The 17060-nt window shown below is 49.4% G+C and overlaps 1 protein-coding gene across 1 annotated transcript in view; it reads left to right on the plus strand.

Annotated features, from left to right (window-relative positions):
• KPNA3 (karyopherin subunit alpha 3) overlaps positions 1-17060 on the plus strand; it is a 1475105-nt gene that overhangs the window by 908470 nt on the left and 549575 nt on the right. The gene's annotated exons all lie outside the window — the stretch shown is intronic.

A 17060-nucleotide genomic window follows, 5' to 3' on the forward strand; every position in this document is an offset into this window, starting at 1 on the left:
ACATTTAGTATAATATTCTGGACTCTAACTGTTCCAGTGGTGTGCTCGGATTCCTTTTTGTGGCACCGGTCAAAGGCTCCTTTAGTAGATTGCCCAGTGTTGGGAAAGATTTTCTTTTTTTAACTTTCCCTCCATAGTTTTCTATGGAACCCCATTATTTTTGCTTTGTTTTTGATCCTCTCATGACTTTCTGCCAGACTATCACTACTTTGTTTCCCTTTTTGAATTCATGTATTTTTAAATTGCACACAACATCTTAGTGCAGTGGGAATACTTTTGTAGCACCCTATCTTTTTACACATGGGATGTTTGTTTACTTTTATATGTGCCTAAAGACAAGCTGGTGGCAGCAGTTATATTTTTACTGTTTTGATGTGTACATTCGCTTAAACATGGCTAATGATTTTATGAATTCTTTATTTATGTAGTGCTTCGCCAAAGTGCTGTACATAGAGCAGATTTACTTACAATACTCTTACGTCCTGGGACGGGAGACGGAACCTTTTTCACCAGAAAAAAAACCTCCTTTCCCCTTTAAATTTAGAGACACGGCCCTGGGAGTATGCGCTGCCCTGACTCCACCCTCAGGCGCCACACCAATCCCCTCTTCCGCGTCGACTGGAACGGGCCGAATTCACCAGCGCTCCTGGATTTGGTTTTGGCCATGTAATTCCACGTGCAGATATTTCTTCTCTTTTTTGTCTTATCTATCATTCAGGTACTCAGTCCTCGGGCGTCACGCTCCTCCCCGGCGCATGCCGACTTCTGCAGGGTTCAGCAGGTGTCCATCCTGCAAATGGCTCTTCCCAACTTCAGATCCCCCACGCCCTCTGCCTACGTTGCCTTGGCCCAGACCACGGTTGGCAATCATGTTCGGCGTGTGACTCGCTGTCCTCGAAGGCGCTGAAGAACAGACTAGCCAGGTGGAGGGAGCTCTTCCAGAGGATCTCAAACTTCGTGAAGCATCCAACCAGACCCAAGGTAGGGCCAATATTTTCCAGCGCACCCTGCAAGGGAGACTCCTGCCCAGGGACTCTCCCGCCCGGGAGGGACCGGCCAGGTCATTCTACCGGCATGTGCCGGAGGTTGCTACAGCTAGCGGCCTTCGGGTCTAGTGGTCCTCTGATCCTCCCAGGCGCAGTGTCGAGGGACGAGAAGGTTCTTGTACTGGGTCTACACCTGAGGGGCTATGTCCTTTTACGGGCACAATGGCCGAGGGGCTATACCCTAATACCGGCAGTACGCCTGAGGGGCTATGCCCTAATACTGGCAATACGTCAGAGGGGGGTGCCTAAACGCAGCTCTACCGACCCCCGGGGTTGAGGGTGTCGTACCTACTGGGCCGCGGCCCGAGGAACAGGGTAGGCCTCGTGATCCACACGCAAGAGTCTTGGACGAGGCCGGACCCAGCTGGCTGAGCAACACGTCGCAGACACGTGGTAGGCAGCTCGACAGAATGGCCATCGCGCCAGAAAGGGGTGCCCGTCCAATGCCATTCCACGAATTCGGCAAAGAAAGAGTGTCAAGGTGGGACTGTCTTCAACCAGGTACGTGGCTTACAGGCTACCCTTCATTTGTGCAAGGCAACTTTCCTTTGCGTTCATATGAACAGAGTATGTAGCGGCCCCAGCAGCCCCCCGCTACCCCGTTGGTACCCCCTGCCACCTCTTTGGCCAGTCAGAAGGTGCTGTTCAAGAAGTTTCTCAGCCTCATGAGGTCTCCTCAGATCCTCCCCGCCATGCTAGAGGCACCACAGATGCCTCCATCTGGCCCCCACGTCCCAGTGCAGCTGCCTCCTCCGGCTCATAGACAACTCCGCAACCTCCGCCGCCTCTGCCACTGGCCTCTGGCGTCATCTACCCCTCCTCCACAAGATCCTCCGGATCCGCAGGATATGGACGTGGAGGAGGATCCGGACACGTCATCCTCAGCCGGGGCCGTCCATGAATGTCTTGCTGGCCTGGCGGAGTACCTGGGCCTCGCCCAACCTGAGGTCGAACAGACGGCAGAGGGGGTTTCTGGCTAAGTCCTCACTAGACGCCCCTCTGCCAACATGGGGATTCCACTGCAAACCGATGTACAGGCAGATAGAGGGGGTATATAATCTTGCTTTCGACCCATCCTCAGCCACACTCCTCGCTGATCGCTGCAGCATCACTAAACTCCAAGCCTCAGTTGTCGTCAGCCGCCTCCTCTGCAGCGCTGCGAGGCAAGGAGAAGATTTTGGAGGCGTATGGCAAGAAGATCTACTCCGCCTCCTTGGACCTGCGTCAGGCCAATGCAGATGCCATGCTGGCTGCCACCAACCAACGGTTATGGCGGGAAATTCTGGACTTCCTCAATAAGTCACAGCTGCACCCTACGCAGACTTGACATTCCTGGGACTCATTTGGGACACGTGCTTCGAGAGGTTTTTCCTGTCAAAATCTCGGCCATCAAGAGGGCCACCGCCCACTTCCTCAGCAGAGAGGGGACCTCTGCATGGTGGTACCAACATCTCCTGGGTCTACTGGCAGCGGTCCTGTTAACCGTGCAGCACACGAGACTGAGGAGGATTCAGCTGCACTTCACTACCTCATGGAATCGTTCCTCCATCTCTCCACCCGGACCTAACTTGGTGGTCCATGGACTGCAACCTACGGACGGGCAAGCCCTTTCGACCGCCCTCTCCGCAGTCCACCATCACCAGACTCCTCACTCGAGGGCTTGATAGCCACCATGGACGATCTCTCGGTCCACGGCACCTGGACTCGACAAGAGCAGGAATACCACATCAACTGGCTGGAGCTGAACACCATCTGGCTAGCACTCGGAGCGTTCCTACCCCTTCCCAAGGGCAAGGTGGTCCTCATCCAGACAGACAACTCGACCAGCATGTACTACGTCAACAAGCAGGGAGGCACCAGATCCCCTCCTCTGTGCAGGCTGGCGATCAGCATGTGTGTATGGAACCTGGAAACCGACATTTACCTCTCGGCAGTCCACCTCCTGGGGGAAATCATACCTGGAGGAGGACAGGCTCAGCAGGCTGGGAGCGGTCAATTACGAGTGGCAGCTAAACAACCTCGTTATTCAGGAGATCTTCAACAGGTGGGGTCATCCCCAAGTGGATCTCTTTGCCACCTGGCACAACAAGAAGTGCCCCCAGGTCGCATCCTGGCAGGGTCGGGGCCAGAAAAGGGTCGTACATATGGAGGGTTCCGGGGCTTCCAGGAATGCAGGTCCAGGCAGCCGGACCACACTCTGGGTGATGCATTTCACCTCCAGTGGAACGGCATGAAGGCTTGCGCCTTTCCCCTAACTCCCCTGATCCACAGGATAATTTGCAAGATCAAGGAGTCTCACCGACTTCTCATCATTCTAATAGCTCCATGGTGGCCAGCCAGGCCATGGTTTTCGGAACTAATCGGCCTGAGGTGTCCCCGATACACCTTCCGACGGGCCCAGCACATCTGGCACAGCAGGGGGGCAGAATCATCCACCCCACCCCACGCCAGAGAAACTAGCCCTCACAGCGTGGTACCTGAGCAGGAAACATTTCGGCACCTTAGGCTTTCACAGGCCAATCTGGAGATCGTACAGGAGCAAGGCCACCAGGGCCCAGTACAAAAGCAAATGGACCAGATTCTGCCACTGGGGAGACTCCAGGGGAATCGACCCCTTGGCCTGCAATTTGACGCCATGCTCTTTTTCGGCGCACCTCGCTCATTCGGGTGTACAGGTGAACACCTGCCTCACATACCTTGCAGCCATTGGGGCTTACATGAACTCTGAGGAAGGCATCTTTTCCTCCTCCAACCCTAAAGTCAAACATCTGACTGGTTTTGCGAGGCTCTACCTGCCCGTCAAGATACCACACCCCGTTTGGGACCTTAACATAGTCTTGGGCGCCGGGGTGCACAAACCATTTGAGCCAATGGCGTCCGACATTCAGCTGGTCACCATCAAGACGGCCTTACTAGTTGGTAGTACCTCGGCTCGCAGAGTCAACGAGATCCAGGCGTTGGTCGCCTCTGAACCATATACCACCTTTCACAAGGACAAGGTAGTCCTGCGGACTCGCCAGGCATTTCTGCCCAAGGTTCCATCTGCATTTCACTTGAAAGAAGAAATAGTCCTTCCTACGTTCTTTCACGATCCCAAGGATGAGGCACAGAGTGCTACACTGCCTATATGTCAGGCGTGCTACTTAAATTCTACTTGGACAGGACCAGGGGCTTCCGCAAGTCTGACGCTCTGTCACTTTCAAAGGCTCGAGGCCAGGCCTCTAAGGCCTCCATATCTCGCTTGATGGTCTCGGCCATCAAGGAAGTGAAAGAGGACCAGCACAAGCCACTCCCAGCTAATATGCATGCCCACGCAGTCAGGGCCGAGGCAACGGCCATTGCATACCAGCGCCATGTCCCTTGGCAAGTCATAAGCAGGGCGGCCACTTGGGCCTCTCCCTCGGCTTTCTGCAAGCATTACTGTTTGGATGCCGGCTCTAGATCGGAAGCGGCTTTCCGACAAGCGGTTCTCGGGAACCTATTTGCTTAAGGAGGGTCTCCTCTCCGCCGTGGGGCTACAATCAGTTGTAATCTCGGCCATGCAGTATGGAGGAAAGGGGACTATGGACTAAGTAAGTTAGTCACTACGGTGAGTAACTTATATTTTCTTGCCCAGAAAAGCTTCCTCTTTCACAGGCTATTGAGTTTGTGTGGCAGCCAGGAAGGGGTCTTGGACTGTCTAGTCCCAGTCCACATCACTGGTGCCAGAAAGTATGCTACTGGAGCAGACGTGAAAACTGTTTGGTGCAGATCCTTACCATTGGTGGGCTTGGACTTGCTCCCAGCTGGGATTTTGGATAAGAAGACTCCTACTGCCATTCTTCAGATATTCTTGGGAGCCAAGAGAGCAGCCCGTTGATGACGGTAAGATTTTCTCTTTTTGAAACTTTCCCTCCATAGTTCGTATGAACCCCCATTCTTTTTGCTGTTTTTAAACCTGTTCTGACTTTAAAACTTTAATTTGTATTGAAGGCAACAGTTTTACATGACACAACAAAGCATAGTGGGTCTTCAAATTCAACACCCTCTCCCCTCCCCAACAGGTGATTCCATGCTGCAACCTCATAACGGCCCATGGTCTCCATTTCAACGCTGAGAACATTAATCTTAATCTGGCTCCGCAGCAGATCTAGGCTTGAGTTAATTTGGCCTTCGGGCAGCAGTCCATCTTCTCCTGTGCCTAGGGCCTACTGATCTCGAGTTCTGTCCCCCGTACATGTTTCTAGTTTCACTCGGTTATCCCCGTTGGGGAGAATTCTCAAAAATGTGTTAATTCCCTCCACCTTAGAGACCCCCAGCAATTTTGCTGGATTTTGAGGACTTGATTTTTTAACCTGGAGAGTGTGACCCTTTTTCCCACTCATGTATTTTAATTTGATTTTATACACTGTTTCTCTTTGGTTATGCAGTCTAGCCAACTCCATAGGCATCATCTTTTACAATTGTCACACCGCACCTTCAGTGCACTGCCACAGGGTAGTCTTCCAGATTTCGCAAGGTTTAAATATCTTCTTAGTCCTGTAAAATTCTACACCCAGCACACCCTCTTTCTTACAATAAAGTGCTGTAGGGGTTACATGGTATCATCTGTGTCTAGTTACTCATGTAGCATTTATGTTACCCTTTCCTCTCATAATGGCTGGTGGCAGTGATTTTGCAATGAACTACCAGGATTTACCCCTACCGCGAACTGTTCGCAGCTCCGGTGACGTAAATCGCGGGAGCCATGTTTTTCAAAATGGCGCTGAGCCTCCTTTGCTAAAATGCTCCCTGGTCTTTTTTCCCCCATTTCTTTGTGTAATGGTCCTTCTCAAGTTTTTCTCTGCGCGCCAAACCAGGTTTGGTCTTTGTTCATTCGCCTTTGGTGGACTTAAGGAGTGAAACTCGCCTCTGGCTCCAGGGTGACTGGGGTAGTAGGCAGGAAGTTGGGGAGATGCCTGAAACTCCCTGTGCTTGGTCTCCTAGGAGACCCAAATGCACTGTGTGGTGATTGGCTGGCTGACTTTCCGGCAAGGACAGCAACCCTGCTGTGAGAGTGACAGCTAAGCTGCAATGAATGGGAGAGAACTGAATCAAAGGGTTAGTCTTTCGGCTTGGAAGGCAGTCGACCACTGGACGAAGGAACCGAAGAAGAGCTTGAAGAGGATGCCTGCTGCAACACCTGGACCATTGGTTTGCCCGGTGAAGCCCTACTGCAGTGACTATTTGCCAAGTTTGCATCGACAGAGAAGCCCTGCAAGGACGACTTCTCCCTTTCAGTTGATGGGACCAATATCGACTCCCAAGTAAGCCACCTGGACACCCATCTCGGAGCTGGTTGAATTTTCTCAGAGTTGCTGCAAGAAACCGTAGAGCAAGGGAGAGGGACACCAGATTGTGTGCGTCGCTTGTAAGCTAAGCCTAAAGCTTTTGGAAAATCCTCCCGACTCCCACGAAGCAGGACTGACCAAGCCCGACTGCCCCTCAGTCGAGTGCAGGACCTCAGATGTGAGGAAAGTCCACGTTGACAGCCAGGAACCGCGCTTATTGCTATTTGCTGTACCGCAAGGAGCTGTAATGCAAAACAGCCACTTTGACAGTGCCAGTGCAGGAGACCCCCCGGCGTCTTCCCTCTTGTCCCCACGACTGAGGCCCAGGAACAGTGAGATCTGCAGAGCTGCACAGGAACAGAAGTCTTCAGCTGCATCTTTTTCTTCTTTACCAATGTACTGTAAAACCAATCTAAGAGAACTTGCCTCTTACTGTGGAAGTGCTTGTAACTTCTGCAAATCACAAGTTTAATGATCTTGTGGCCCTACATACTTCTTTTTTATCAAAGACTTCTAAGAACTTGTGCAAATACTTTTCCATTTACTTACCTGAAGTGCTGCATCCTATACAAAGACTTTTTTGCCCGTTGACTTTGGCTTAGCCTATTGAATTGAGTGACTCTTGGAAGTGCTATCTGAAAGTATTTGCCCTGCTTATGAATATTAGTAATTTCTTGTGTTCCAATAACCTTTGCCTTTTACCAACTTTTTAAGTGTTCTGAATGCCAACAGTAAGATATTAATGTCCCCAGCACCCTTGTTACTGAAGTCACATGTCGGTGTAGGTTGTCTGTGGGCAATCCCAAAAGGGCCTTGTCTGATTCAGAAACTGAGTGTACAGTATTGAAGTATATTTGTGTCTAAATATTCCATTTCTCCCTTCTGAAGAAGGCTTTATAACTGACTGATGCATTTATTAATTGTTTATGCAAGAAACCTTGAGTGTGAGAGTTTATTTGAATACCTGTAACTGTGAATCTTTAACTCCACTACAGCTCACATTTCGCCTCTTGAAAGCTTGGCTGCTCAACACGCTACCAAAACTGTGTAGTACAAGCTTATTCCAAAGATTGGATTGCCTATACCTGTAGTCATAGTAGTTTGTAGTGTTCCCAGTGGGTACTGCATTCAAATGTTACCTTACACCCCTTCCCTTCCCCAACCCACACATCCTACCAAACATTGGTATTGCTGGACCCACCTGATCCCTCTAGTGCACATCCATCCCCAGTTATGCATCATTGGGTCCCATTCCTCTCTGAACACAGTTGATCCTTTACAATTGCTGTCAACTTGTCCATCAAATACACCTGTTTCTGTAACCAATTGTGCTTGTTGGGTAGTGCCACAATATTCCATTTCTGTGCCAACTCCACCCTACCCGCCCTAAACATCGCTTCCCACATTCTCGGATATCTAGAAGTGTCGCAATCCCTCGGGATGGGCGGAGGGGGCCAGTAGCATTTGTAGTGGGTCTAGCGGGAGGACCTAGTCAATAACCTCAGACATCCATCCCAGTAGGTCCCTCCAGTACAATTTGACTTGCGGACTATGCCACCAAATTTGCACTCTAGGTCATTCCAGACCACACACCCTCGGGCAAAGCGGAGAAGCCCTTGCGAACATTCAGGAGATCTTCAAATGGTCTCTGGGCCACCCTTGCAACACTGAAGTTGTGTTCCATGGCTGCTGTGAAAAAGTTCCTGTGGGACATCATTTTGTAAACCTTACCACAGACCTCATCTGAGATTTCCTCACCCTCTAACTCAGTCTGATATTTTTGGAAAGCCTATCATTATCAGTTGTAATCAGAAACTTATAGATTGTGAACAGGATTCCCTTCTTCCTCTCCAAGGTGTCAAGTACCTTTTCAAATGGCGTGAGTGGGCGTTTCAGTTTGCCACCCCATTTATGGTTGGTAAGGATTCCCTTCAGCCATAGATACTCCAATATAGAGATCTTATCCCTACCAAGCACCACTGCGACCGCCCGATATTCAAAGAATGCCTCATCCTCAACTGTCCCACCCGCTCCAATCCCTTCTCAGACCATGCTTGTGTGTTGCGAAAGCACATGTTCCCCAATCATCTCTGGGCCCCAAACCAAGGACATTGGGGAAGGCCAAGAAGATGTGATCTGTGTGCTTTCCTTCCCTCCACAGAGACCATAGCACTCCCAAGCACGGTTGCTCCCGGAGCCTATTTGGTATATCCCTACAAGGAGCCCAGAGTAAGTTCCTCACCTTGGCGGGTGTGTCCATGTCTTCCAAATATATGTCCACTATGTTCCAGGATCACTCACAGTTGGGCAGCCTTATAATATAAAGCAAAACCCAGATTCCCCCCTTCCCCCCTTCATCCCTTGGGAGGGTAGAGATTTTGCTTCTCAGGTTCTTGTTTTGCCAGACAAACCTCTGCATGCTATACTGAAGGTCCCTGAAGAACCCCTCTGGGATCCTTGTTGGTAGGGCTATGAACAGGTACAGAAGTCGTGGGAGAATGTTCATTTTCACCGCTGTCACTTGCCTATACCAGGATAATGTCAGTGCCCCACAGGTTCAAATTGTTTATGGCCACCAGAAGAGGCTCAAAGTTGACTGCCGCAAGTGTCGATAGGTTTCTGGCAAGCTGGACCCCCAGGTACTTATTCGCTGCTTTCTCTACTTTTCCCCCTAGCACACGGTTCCTGTGGTCTAGGCCTGGGTCTGTAATACTAATTGGCATTAGTAATGACTTAGTTTTGTTAATTCGCAACCCAGCGAAGGCCCTGAATGTATCAATGAGCGAAAATTAGGGAAGCGAGGATGGTGCATCTGCAAGGTACCCCAATATGTTATCTGCGAATAGGGACATTTTAAACTCAACTTTTCCTCTTAGAATACCTGTATTCCCTGGTGATGTTATTACTATTGCCAGGGGCTCCATCGTTGGCGCATACAATAAGGGAGATAAAGGGCACCCCTGGCTCGTGCCTCGGGTTAACTGAAACAATGCTGATAATTCCCAGTTAACCTGAACCCGAGCACACACAGCCCTGTATAGTGCTCCAACCCATTTCAGGATGTTTTCCCCTACTCCCATTTTTTTTCTAAGTGGATGGCCATATACTTCCACTCAACCCTATCAAAGGCCTTCTCAGAGTCCAGTGAGAGGTTAATTGTCTTCCGGATATTATCTGAGCCCTGGCGCCCTCTGATCAAGCCGACCTGCGCACTGTGGACCAGGGACAGAATTGCCCCCTTCAACCTCTTCTCCAAAACTTGCGCCAGTATTTTCACGTCCGCATTGAGTAGGGAGATTGGTTGGTATGACGGACACCGTCTTGTCCTAACTCTTGTTAGGGAGAATTGTAATTTCGAATGAATTGTCCTCTTCTGACATGTAATGTCCACAGCTGTGCTACTTCGGAAATTATTTCAGCAGATGGCCTCCTTGCGTCGATGGCATTGGGTCGGTGTCCCTCAAAGGCCTCTGAGTGACATTGGATGTTATAAGTAGCGCGCCCAGAGCCTCAGTTCTGTTTTTTTTCCGCAAACATGTTTGCTTTGAGAACTCAGCGCTCCTCATTTCTTCTACTTCATATTGTTCGATTGTCTTCATCTTCCACCCTGACGAGCCCTGTGGACTGGGTGTTATGGAGTCCTCTGTAACAACCCACTGAGTCATTTAAAGTGAGCTCTCTGGCCTTCCTAGTCTGCACCTGCTTCCTTTTACTGGGAGGCGTGGCTGTGCTCGATACAGCTCCAAGAGTGTTTAAGTCATTCCCCAAAAGGACTCTCCCAGGCACCTCACTTTGTACACTAAACACTATTCTTAGTCATGTTGTTGCACTGGATGAGAGCTAGTCGTATTGGAACCATCTGCATAGGGCCTCCAGCAAACTTAGTGGGACCTTTTGGGTGCCTTAGCAACAGCCTCAGGTTTGAAAAAGTTTTCATCCACCACTGTGATGCTGTCCCCAGTGTGTCTAATGGCAGGAGTCTCTTGACCATGTACATGTACACTGTCTTTGTAGTAGTATTTTGTGTTATCTGGTATAGTTATAAACCTCTGCATTCTGCAGTTCCCACAAACCCATGGACACTAAAACACTGGCAGAGACTCTAATGGGGTCTTCAGCCAATAGTTGAAAGTTTCCACTTGCCATGTGTATTTCTCCCTCATGGGTGAAGGCTAAGGAGGCAACGTGGAACCCTGAAGGTTTACACTTGCATTTGGGATCCCCTTTCACATGGTCAGACCCACAAGCATAACATTTTCCAAATATTTTGACAAATGGGGGGCTTCTGCTGACCTTGGGCGATTTCACTGGACTGACCTGGTTTCCCACGTGGCTTACCCTTCTTATGTTTGTGGCCCTCTTTTGGATGGGAGGTTTTAGAATTGTCATCTTTCTTGTGCTGCTTCTCCTCATCCTTTTTATGAGTGGCCCTAGAATCCTTGAATAGCCCTTTTGGCAACCCACAAGTCAGCAGCTTTTGCTAGCTTCTTGGGCTCAATCTCTTTTGAGTCAGCCAAGTGCTGTCTCAGCTCAGGAGAGCAGGCATCAAAAATAGATTCAAACAAAAACAGATTTCTCGTTCTTTCAAGAGAGTTCACTCTAACCCTTAACCCAACTATCTAAGTTTTTCAAACATTCACACACCCAGGTAGCCCAAGGGGGTAGCATCAGTATTTTGTGGGTTCCTTAACAACTTAAGGTACTGGGAAGGACTTTTCCCAAATCTAGCTATCAAAGCTAGCTTCACATTTTCATACTCCAAACTTTCAAGTTCCCCCACCTCCATTACAGCATCAGTTGCAACCTGGGGGAACCTAGATAAAAGCCAAGGAATCAACCGATTCCCTGTGAAACCCTGAATCCCATAGTTCTATTCAAAAGCACCCAACCAATCCAAATTATCATGTTTCACATCACATACTCACTGCTTTTTTAGGCATGCAAGTTCTCTCTGGACTGGAAGACCTAGAAGACTCTGGGATAGAAACATTTTCAAGAGACAATGTCTTCATTTTAAGAGCATGTTGTAATTCCATTTCCCTTAGTTTGATGTCCTGATGTTTGTTTTCAGCTTGGACTCTGAAATATCATCCATCATTTTCCACATTTCCTATGATAGTAGGTGTGACAGGCCCACTACCCAGACTTTGATTATTCAACAATCTTGCAATTACATTTTTCTTTCCTTTTAATAGGGAGAGACCTAACTGTACACTTCTTTCAGTTGCTCTATTGTTAAAATGATCAGGGCTTCCTGTCTGAAGTTATCCATATCTGGCATGTTACAATTGCTTTTCTAGTGGAGCTTAGCCTTGTGAAGGTTTTTAGTTGAACAAAAGTAAAGCAAACTCTCTATGGAACAACTGACTACAGGTGTAGGCAACCCAACCTTTGGTATAAGTTTGTACTACACAGTTTTGGTAGCGTGTTGAGCAGCCAGGCTTATCTCAAGAGGGGAAATGTGAGCAGTAGTGGAGTTGCACAAAGATTCACAGTTAAAGGTATTCAAATAAACTCTTACATGCAAGATTTCTTGCATAAACAGTTATTAATGTATCAGTCAGTTATAAAGCCTGCTTCAGAAAGGAGCAATGGAATAGTAACACAAATATCATTCCATACTGTACACTGAGTTTCTGAATCAGACAAGACCCTTTTGGGATGGCCCACAGACGCAACCTACACCCACAGGTGACTTAAGTAACAAGGGTGCTGCGGACATTAATATCTTACTGTTGGCATTCAGAATACTCTCTTTAAAAGTCGGTAAAAGGCCAAGGTTATTAAAACACAAGGGACCACACATTTCTTAAGCAGTGCAGATACTTCTAGAGTTCACTTGAAGAGTTACTCAATTCAATAGGCTAAGCCAAAGTCAATGGGCAAAAGTCTTGGATACGATAAAGCACTTCTGGTAAGTAAATGGAAAAGTCTTTGCACAAGTTCTTAGGAGTCTTTGATGAAAAGAAGAATCAAATGTAGGGCCACAAGCTGATTAGACTTGTGAGTTGTAGAAGCTACAAGCACTTCTACAGTAAGAGGTAAGTTCTTAGACTTGTTTTACAGTACCTTGGTAAAGAAGAAAAAATGCAGCATATGACTTCTGTTCCTGTGCAGCTTTGCAGATCTCACTGTTCCTGGGCCTCAGTCGTGGGGACAAGAGGGAGGATGTCTGGGGACTCCTGCAATGCACTGGGACTGTCAAAACCCACAAACGGCAAATTTCACTTTCAGTGGCTGTTTCGCGTTTGTTACCGCAAATGGCAACAACGCAGTTCCTGGCTATCAAGGTGGACTGTCCTTCCTTCTGGGGTCCCACTCTGCCTAGGGGGCTCAGGCTTGGTCAGTCTTGCTTCGTGGGAGTCCGGAGGATCTTCCAAAAGCTTTAGGCCAGCTTAAAAGTAAGACACAATCTGGTGTCCCTCTCCTTGGCTATACGGTTTCCTGCAGCAACTCTGAGGAAATTCAACCAGCTCCTAGATGGGTGTCGTGGTGGCTTACTTTGGAGTTGATTGGTCCTGCCAACTCAAAGGGAGAAGTCTTCCTTGCAGGGGCTTCTCTGTCGATGCGAACTTGGCAAGCTGGCACTGCAGCAGGGTTTTACCAGGCAAACCAACGGTCCAGGAGTTGCAGCAGGCTTCCTCTTCAAGCTCTTCTTTGGTTCCTTCGTCCAGTGGTCGACTCGGCCTTCCAAGCCTAAAGACTCACCTTTTATTCAGTTCTCTCCCATTCATTCCAGCCTAGCGGTCACTCACCCAGCAGGGTGGCTGTCCTTGCCAGAGAGTCAGCCAGTCAATCACCACAGAGTGTATTTGGGTCTCCTGGGAGACTAAGCACATGGAGTTTCGGGCACCTCTCACTTCCTGCCCACCCCAGATACTCTGGAGCCAGAGGCGGGTTTCACTCCTGAAGCCCGCCAAAGGCAAAATGAACAAAGAGACCAAACCTGGTTTGGCACGTAGACAAACTCTGTAGAAGGAACTTTCCACAAAGACATGGCGAAAAAAGACTGGGGACCATTTTGTCAAAGATGGCTCTGCGCTATTTTGAAAAAGATGGCTCCCGCGGTTAGCGTTACTGGAACTGCGAACAGCTGCGGTAAATGCAAACCATGGTAGTTCGGAACAAAACCACTGCCAACAGCCATTCTGTGAGGAAATGGTAACATAAAAATGTTACATGAGCAGTTAGACAGAGGGGATACTAAGTAACCCCTCCAGCACTCTATTTTAAAGTAGGATGCGCTGGGGTCTAGCCAGTTCACTACTAAGTAAAGTTAATTTCACTTTACTGTTCTGGGAAACAGATTATCCCAGAGAAGGTGTTTAAACCTTGGGAAATCTCAGACTTCCCTGTGTCACTGCACTGAAGGTGCTGTGTGACACAATGTAAAAGATGATGCCTATGGAGTTTGTCAGACTCCATAAGCGAAAGAAACGGAGGTAAAAATTCACATTAAAAAAACATGAGACTGGGGAAAAAGGGTCTCCCTCTCTCCAGGTTAAAAAAGTCTTCAAAATCCAGCAAAGTTGCTGGGGGCCTCCAAGGTGGATGGAAATTTGCACATTTTTGAGAATTCTCCCTAACAAAGTGGCTTTGTAAATGATCTCAGGAGCTACTGCGAGTACTGCCCCCTCAAATTTGCTAGTGTACAGTCTGGGTGGGCCAACCCAGCACGTGGAAGTGTCAGGAGAGGACTGACACGTCAGCTGGGCTAAGGCCGAGACCAGTGAAGAGGTTGTATCAGGCGGCCTCCAGATCCCACTCAATCAGGTCAACAAGCTGCCACACCACTCCAGGAAGCATGTAGCTGCCGATGGATGACAGGCTGTGAGCAAAAACGTACAAAGTGTGACAGACTGGGGAAGCCAGGGGGCGACCCCACGAGGTAACTGTGCCTACCGCCCACTGGACTGCACCACAACTAAACCAAATGGGGAGGTAGCCCTGTAGCCTGCTAGCCAGCACAAGGCTCAGGTGGGCGCTGCAGCGTGAACTACTGACCATCATAAACTTTGTTGAAGGAAGCACACAGGCGCCACAGGTGTAAGCGTAAGCAGATGTCCTGCAGCTGAAGCAAGGGCAGTGCGTCTGTGAAACCAAGGCACACAGTAAAGACCCCCACCGGATACAGCCGCCACCAGGAGGAGGGCAGGCGGCACAGGTCATGGCGACAAGATGATCTCTATGTTCTATTCCAATGGGGGCTGCTCCAATGGGGGGGGTAGTAGCAACAACGCTGCTCCGAGCAAGATCAGGCAAACTCAGCACCCCCAAGAGACACTGGGGATATCAGCACACGGAAGTCAAAGGAAAGATTAGAGCCCCCAGAGAAGACCACACCAGAGCCCGCACTGTTGCACCCCGTTCCCAGCAGACGGCAGGTGGGCCGAGAGTCGTGGGAATCGCCATCACACGCCACAGAGGGCCGTCTCATACATTGCCTCCCAGCAGTCCAGCACCAGGGTGCATCTGTCCCCCAGGCACCCACGACCGCCTTATCACATCGGGGTTAGTGCAGCGCCGGAGGGGACAGACAGGTGGCCAATTAAGGGTGGACCAGGGCTCAAGTACTTCCAATATGGAATCAAAGTAGACAGGGCCCCGGTCCCGTGAGCCAGCAGGGGTCGTCTACTCCAACGGATACGGCGTCCAAACTGCTCAAAACTCCCCCACAGAGCAGTCAGTGCCGGTCTGTCTGGAGCAGGGGTACAGACCCGACCAGGTATGGTCTCGCTGCGGGGCTCTGGAGGTCTGCTCCACGGCAGCGAGTCCCTCTGGGCAGGTACCACAGCACGCACAGCTTTGGGTCAGGCCCCTTCAGTATGTAGCTGGAGGGACAGTGGAGTTGGTGAAAGGCAGGGCCGGGCTCCAGGCAACCCACCCTCCAGATTAGTGCCTGCAGAGTCGATGCCAATAGGGTTGCCCCGCCAACAGCAGAGGACCCGGGCGAGCGGGCACGACGTGGCCTGCAGCTCAACTAGATGAGCAGAGCGGGCTCAGTGACTGCTGCAATACACTCCGGCGGGGGCACAGTGTAACCGAAAGCCAGGCTCAGCACGGTTCCAGGAAAGCACCAACCCGGTACCGGCACCATCCGTCATGTACCCCGCTTTTTAGTGTTGAAAACATGCACCCATGGAATCAGGATAACGTCTGGAAGAGGACTCAGGCTGCGGAGACTATCCTTCAGGTGGCCGTCTTGCACGAGCGCAACAGCGCCCCCCCTTTGTGTGCAAGGGGGGGCGCTGTTGCGCAGTGATTCTGGGTGCTCCGTGAGCTGCCCTTTTTTATTTGATCTGTTAACACATTTTACCAGGGAAGGGGGGGACCCTTTGGGTCCTGTTAGAAAAGGTTTTTATTTACAGCACCTTTCCTTACATTTTTTATGGACCCTCAAACCTTTTGCTTTTCACGAGAGTCCTGGAGCCGAATCCGTCGACTACTGGAGCTGAAGATCCGAAGGACGTCTGCAGCCACTTCCAGTTTTTTTTCTATTTATTTATGCGCGTATAAAGCGCGGAAGGCCCGCAGGCATTGTGGCGCATAACGTAAAACATGAATACTACATAAAGACTTAACAATCTGACTGTCCTATTGCTGGGTAACCTTTATTTAAAAATGTGTTTTGAGGCCCTTTCTAAAGGCCTTGTAACTTGGTTCAAGTCGGAGAGCCAAGGGCAAGTTGTTCCTGCTCTTTGCTGATATTACGGGGGAATGCACTGCCCACCCTGGTTGCCTTTCTTTGAGAAGGCACTGTGATTCTGCCTTGCGCCTCCTGCTCTGTGATCGATTGGGAGTATATCGTGAGATCTTTTTCTTTAGGTATTCCGGAGCTGTGCCATACAGACACCTATGCACTAGAGTCAAGGATTTAAATTGAATCAGATCTTTTATCTTCAGCCAGTGCAATGCTTTCCTGTCAGTGGAGATGTGTTCACTTTTCTTCTTACCTTTGATTATTCGCACTGCATTATTCTCCATGACCAGGCAGTTCTAACTGGCCCAGAGCATGAGTTTCTGTAATCTAAACGTGATAATATGGTAGCCCTTGCAATCGTGGCACTGTTCTTCTCAATCAAAAACGGGTGAATGGATCTGAGTAAGCAGAGGTGATGAGAGTTGTTCTTATGCAAGTATTGAACCTGCACCTCTACTCCCAAGTTGTTACCTGCTCTAACACCTGAATGCGGGTGTCCTTTATGTAATAGGCCTCGTAGTCGGGCCCTAATTTAGCTCGGGCTTAACGGGTGCCAAAGATCATCTACTCCGTCTTTTTACCATTAAGGCTTGCCCTTCATCCAGTTCTCGATGATATTGTAAAGTGAGATTTTGGCGCTATCCTTGAGATAATAGTCATCCAACTCCACCACCAACTGGGTATCGGCGTAGTTTGTAAAAAAAAAAAAATAAATGCTCCAACACTTTCCAGTAGTACGCAAATGCATCTCATGTATAGGTTAAAAAGGAGGAGGGGATAAGCCAGCCCCTTGTGGTACCCCAAACCTTATATGTGCTGTCTGTCTTGGAAAATAAGCCCCCACACATTCCCCCCCCCCCCCCCGTGGTCTTTTGCTTCTCGATCGGCTAGGAATGATGCAAGCCGTGCTGTTGCTTCCTTAGAGCAGCCAGCCGCTTTATCTAGAACGAGTTGAGCAGTTGGTGGTCTACTAGATCAAATGCGGCACTCTGATCCAGGAGCATT

The sequence above is a fragment of the Ambystoma mexicanum genome, chromosome 7q (genome assembly GCF_040938575.1).
Source record: "Ambystoma mexicanum isolate Mex_15411 chromosome 7q, UKY_AmexF1_1, whole genome shotgun sequence".
Classification (NCBI taxonomy): domain Eukaryota; kingdom Metazoa; phylum Chordata; class Amphibia; order Caudata; family Ambystomatidae; genus Ambystoma; species Ambystoma mexicanum.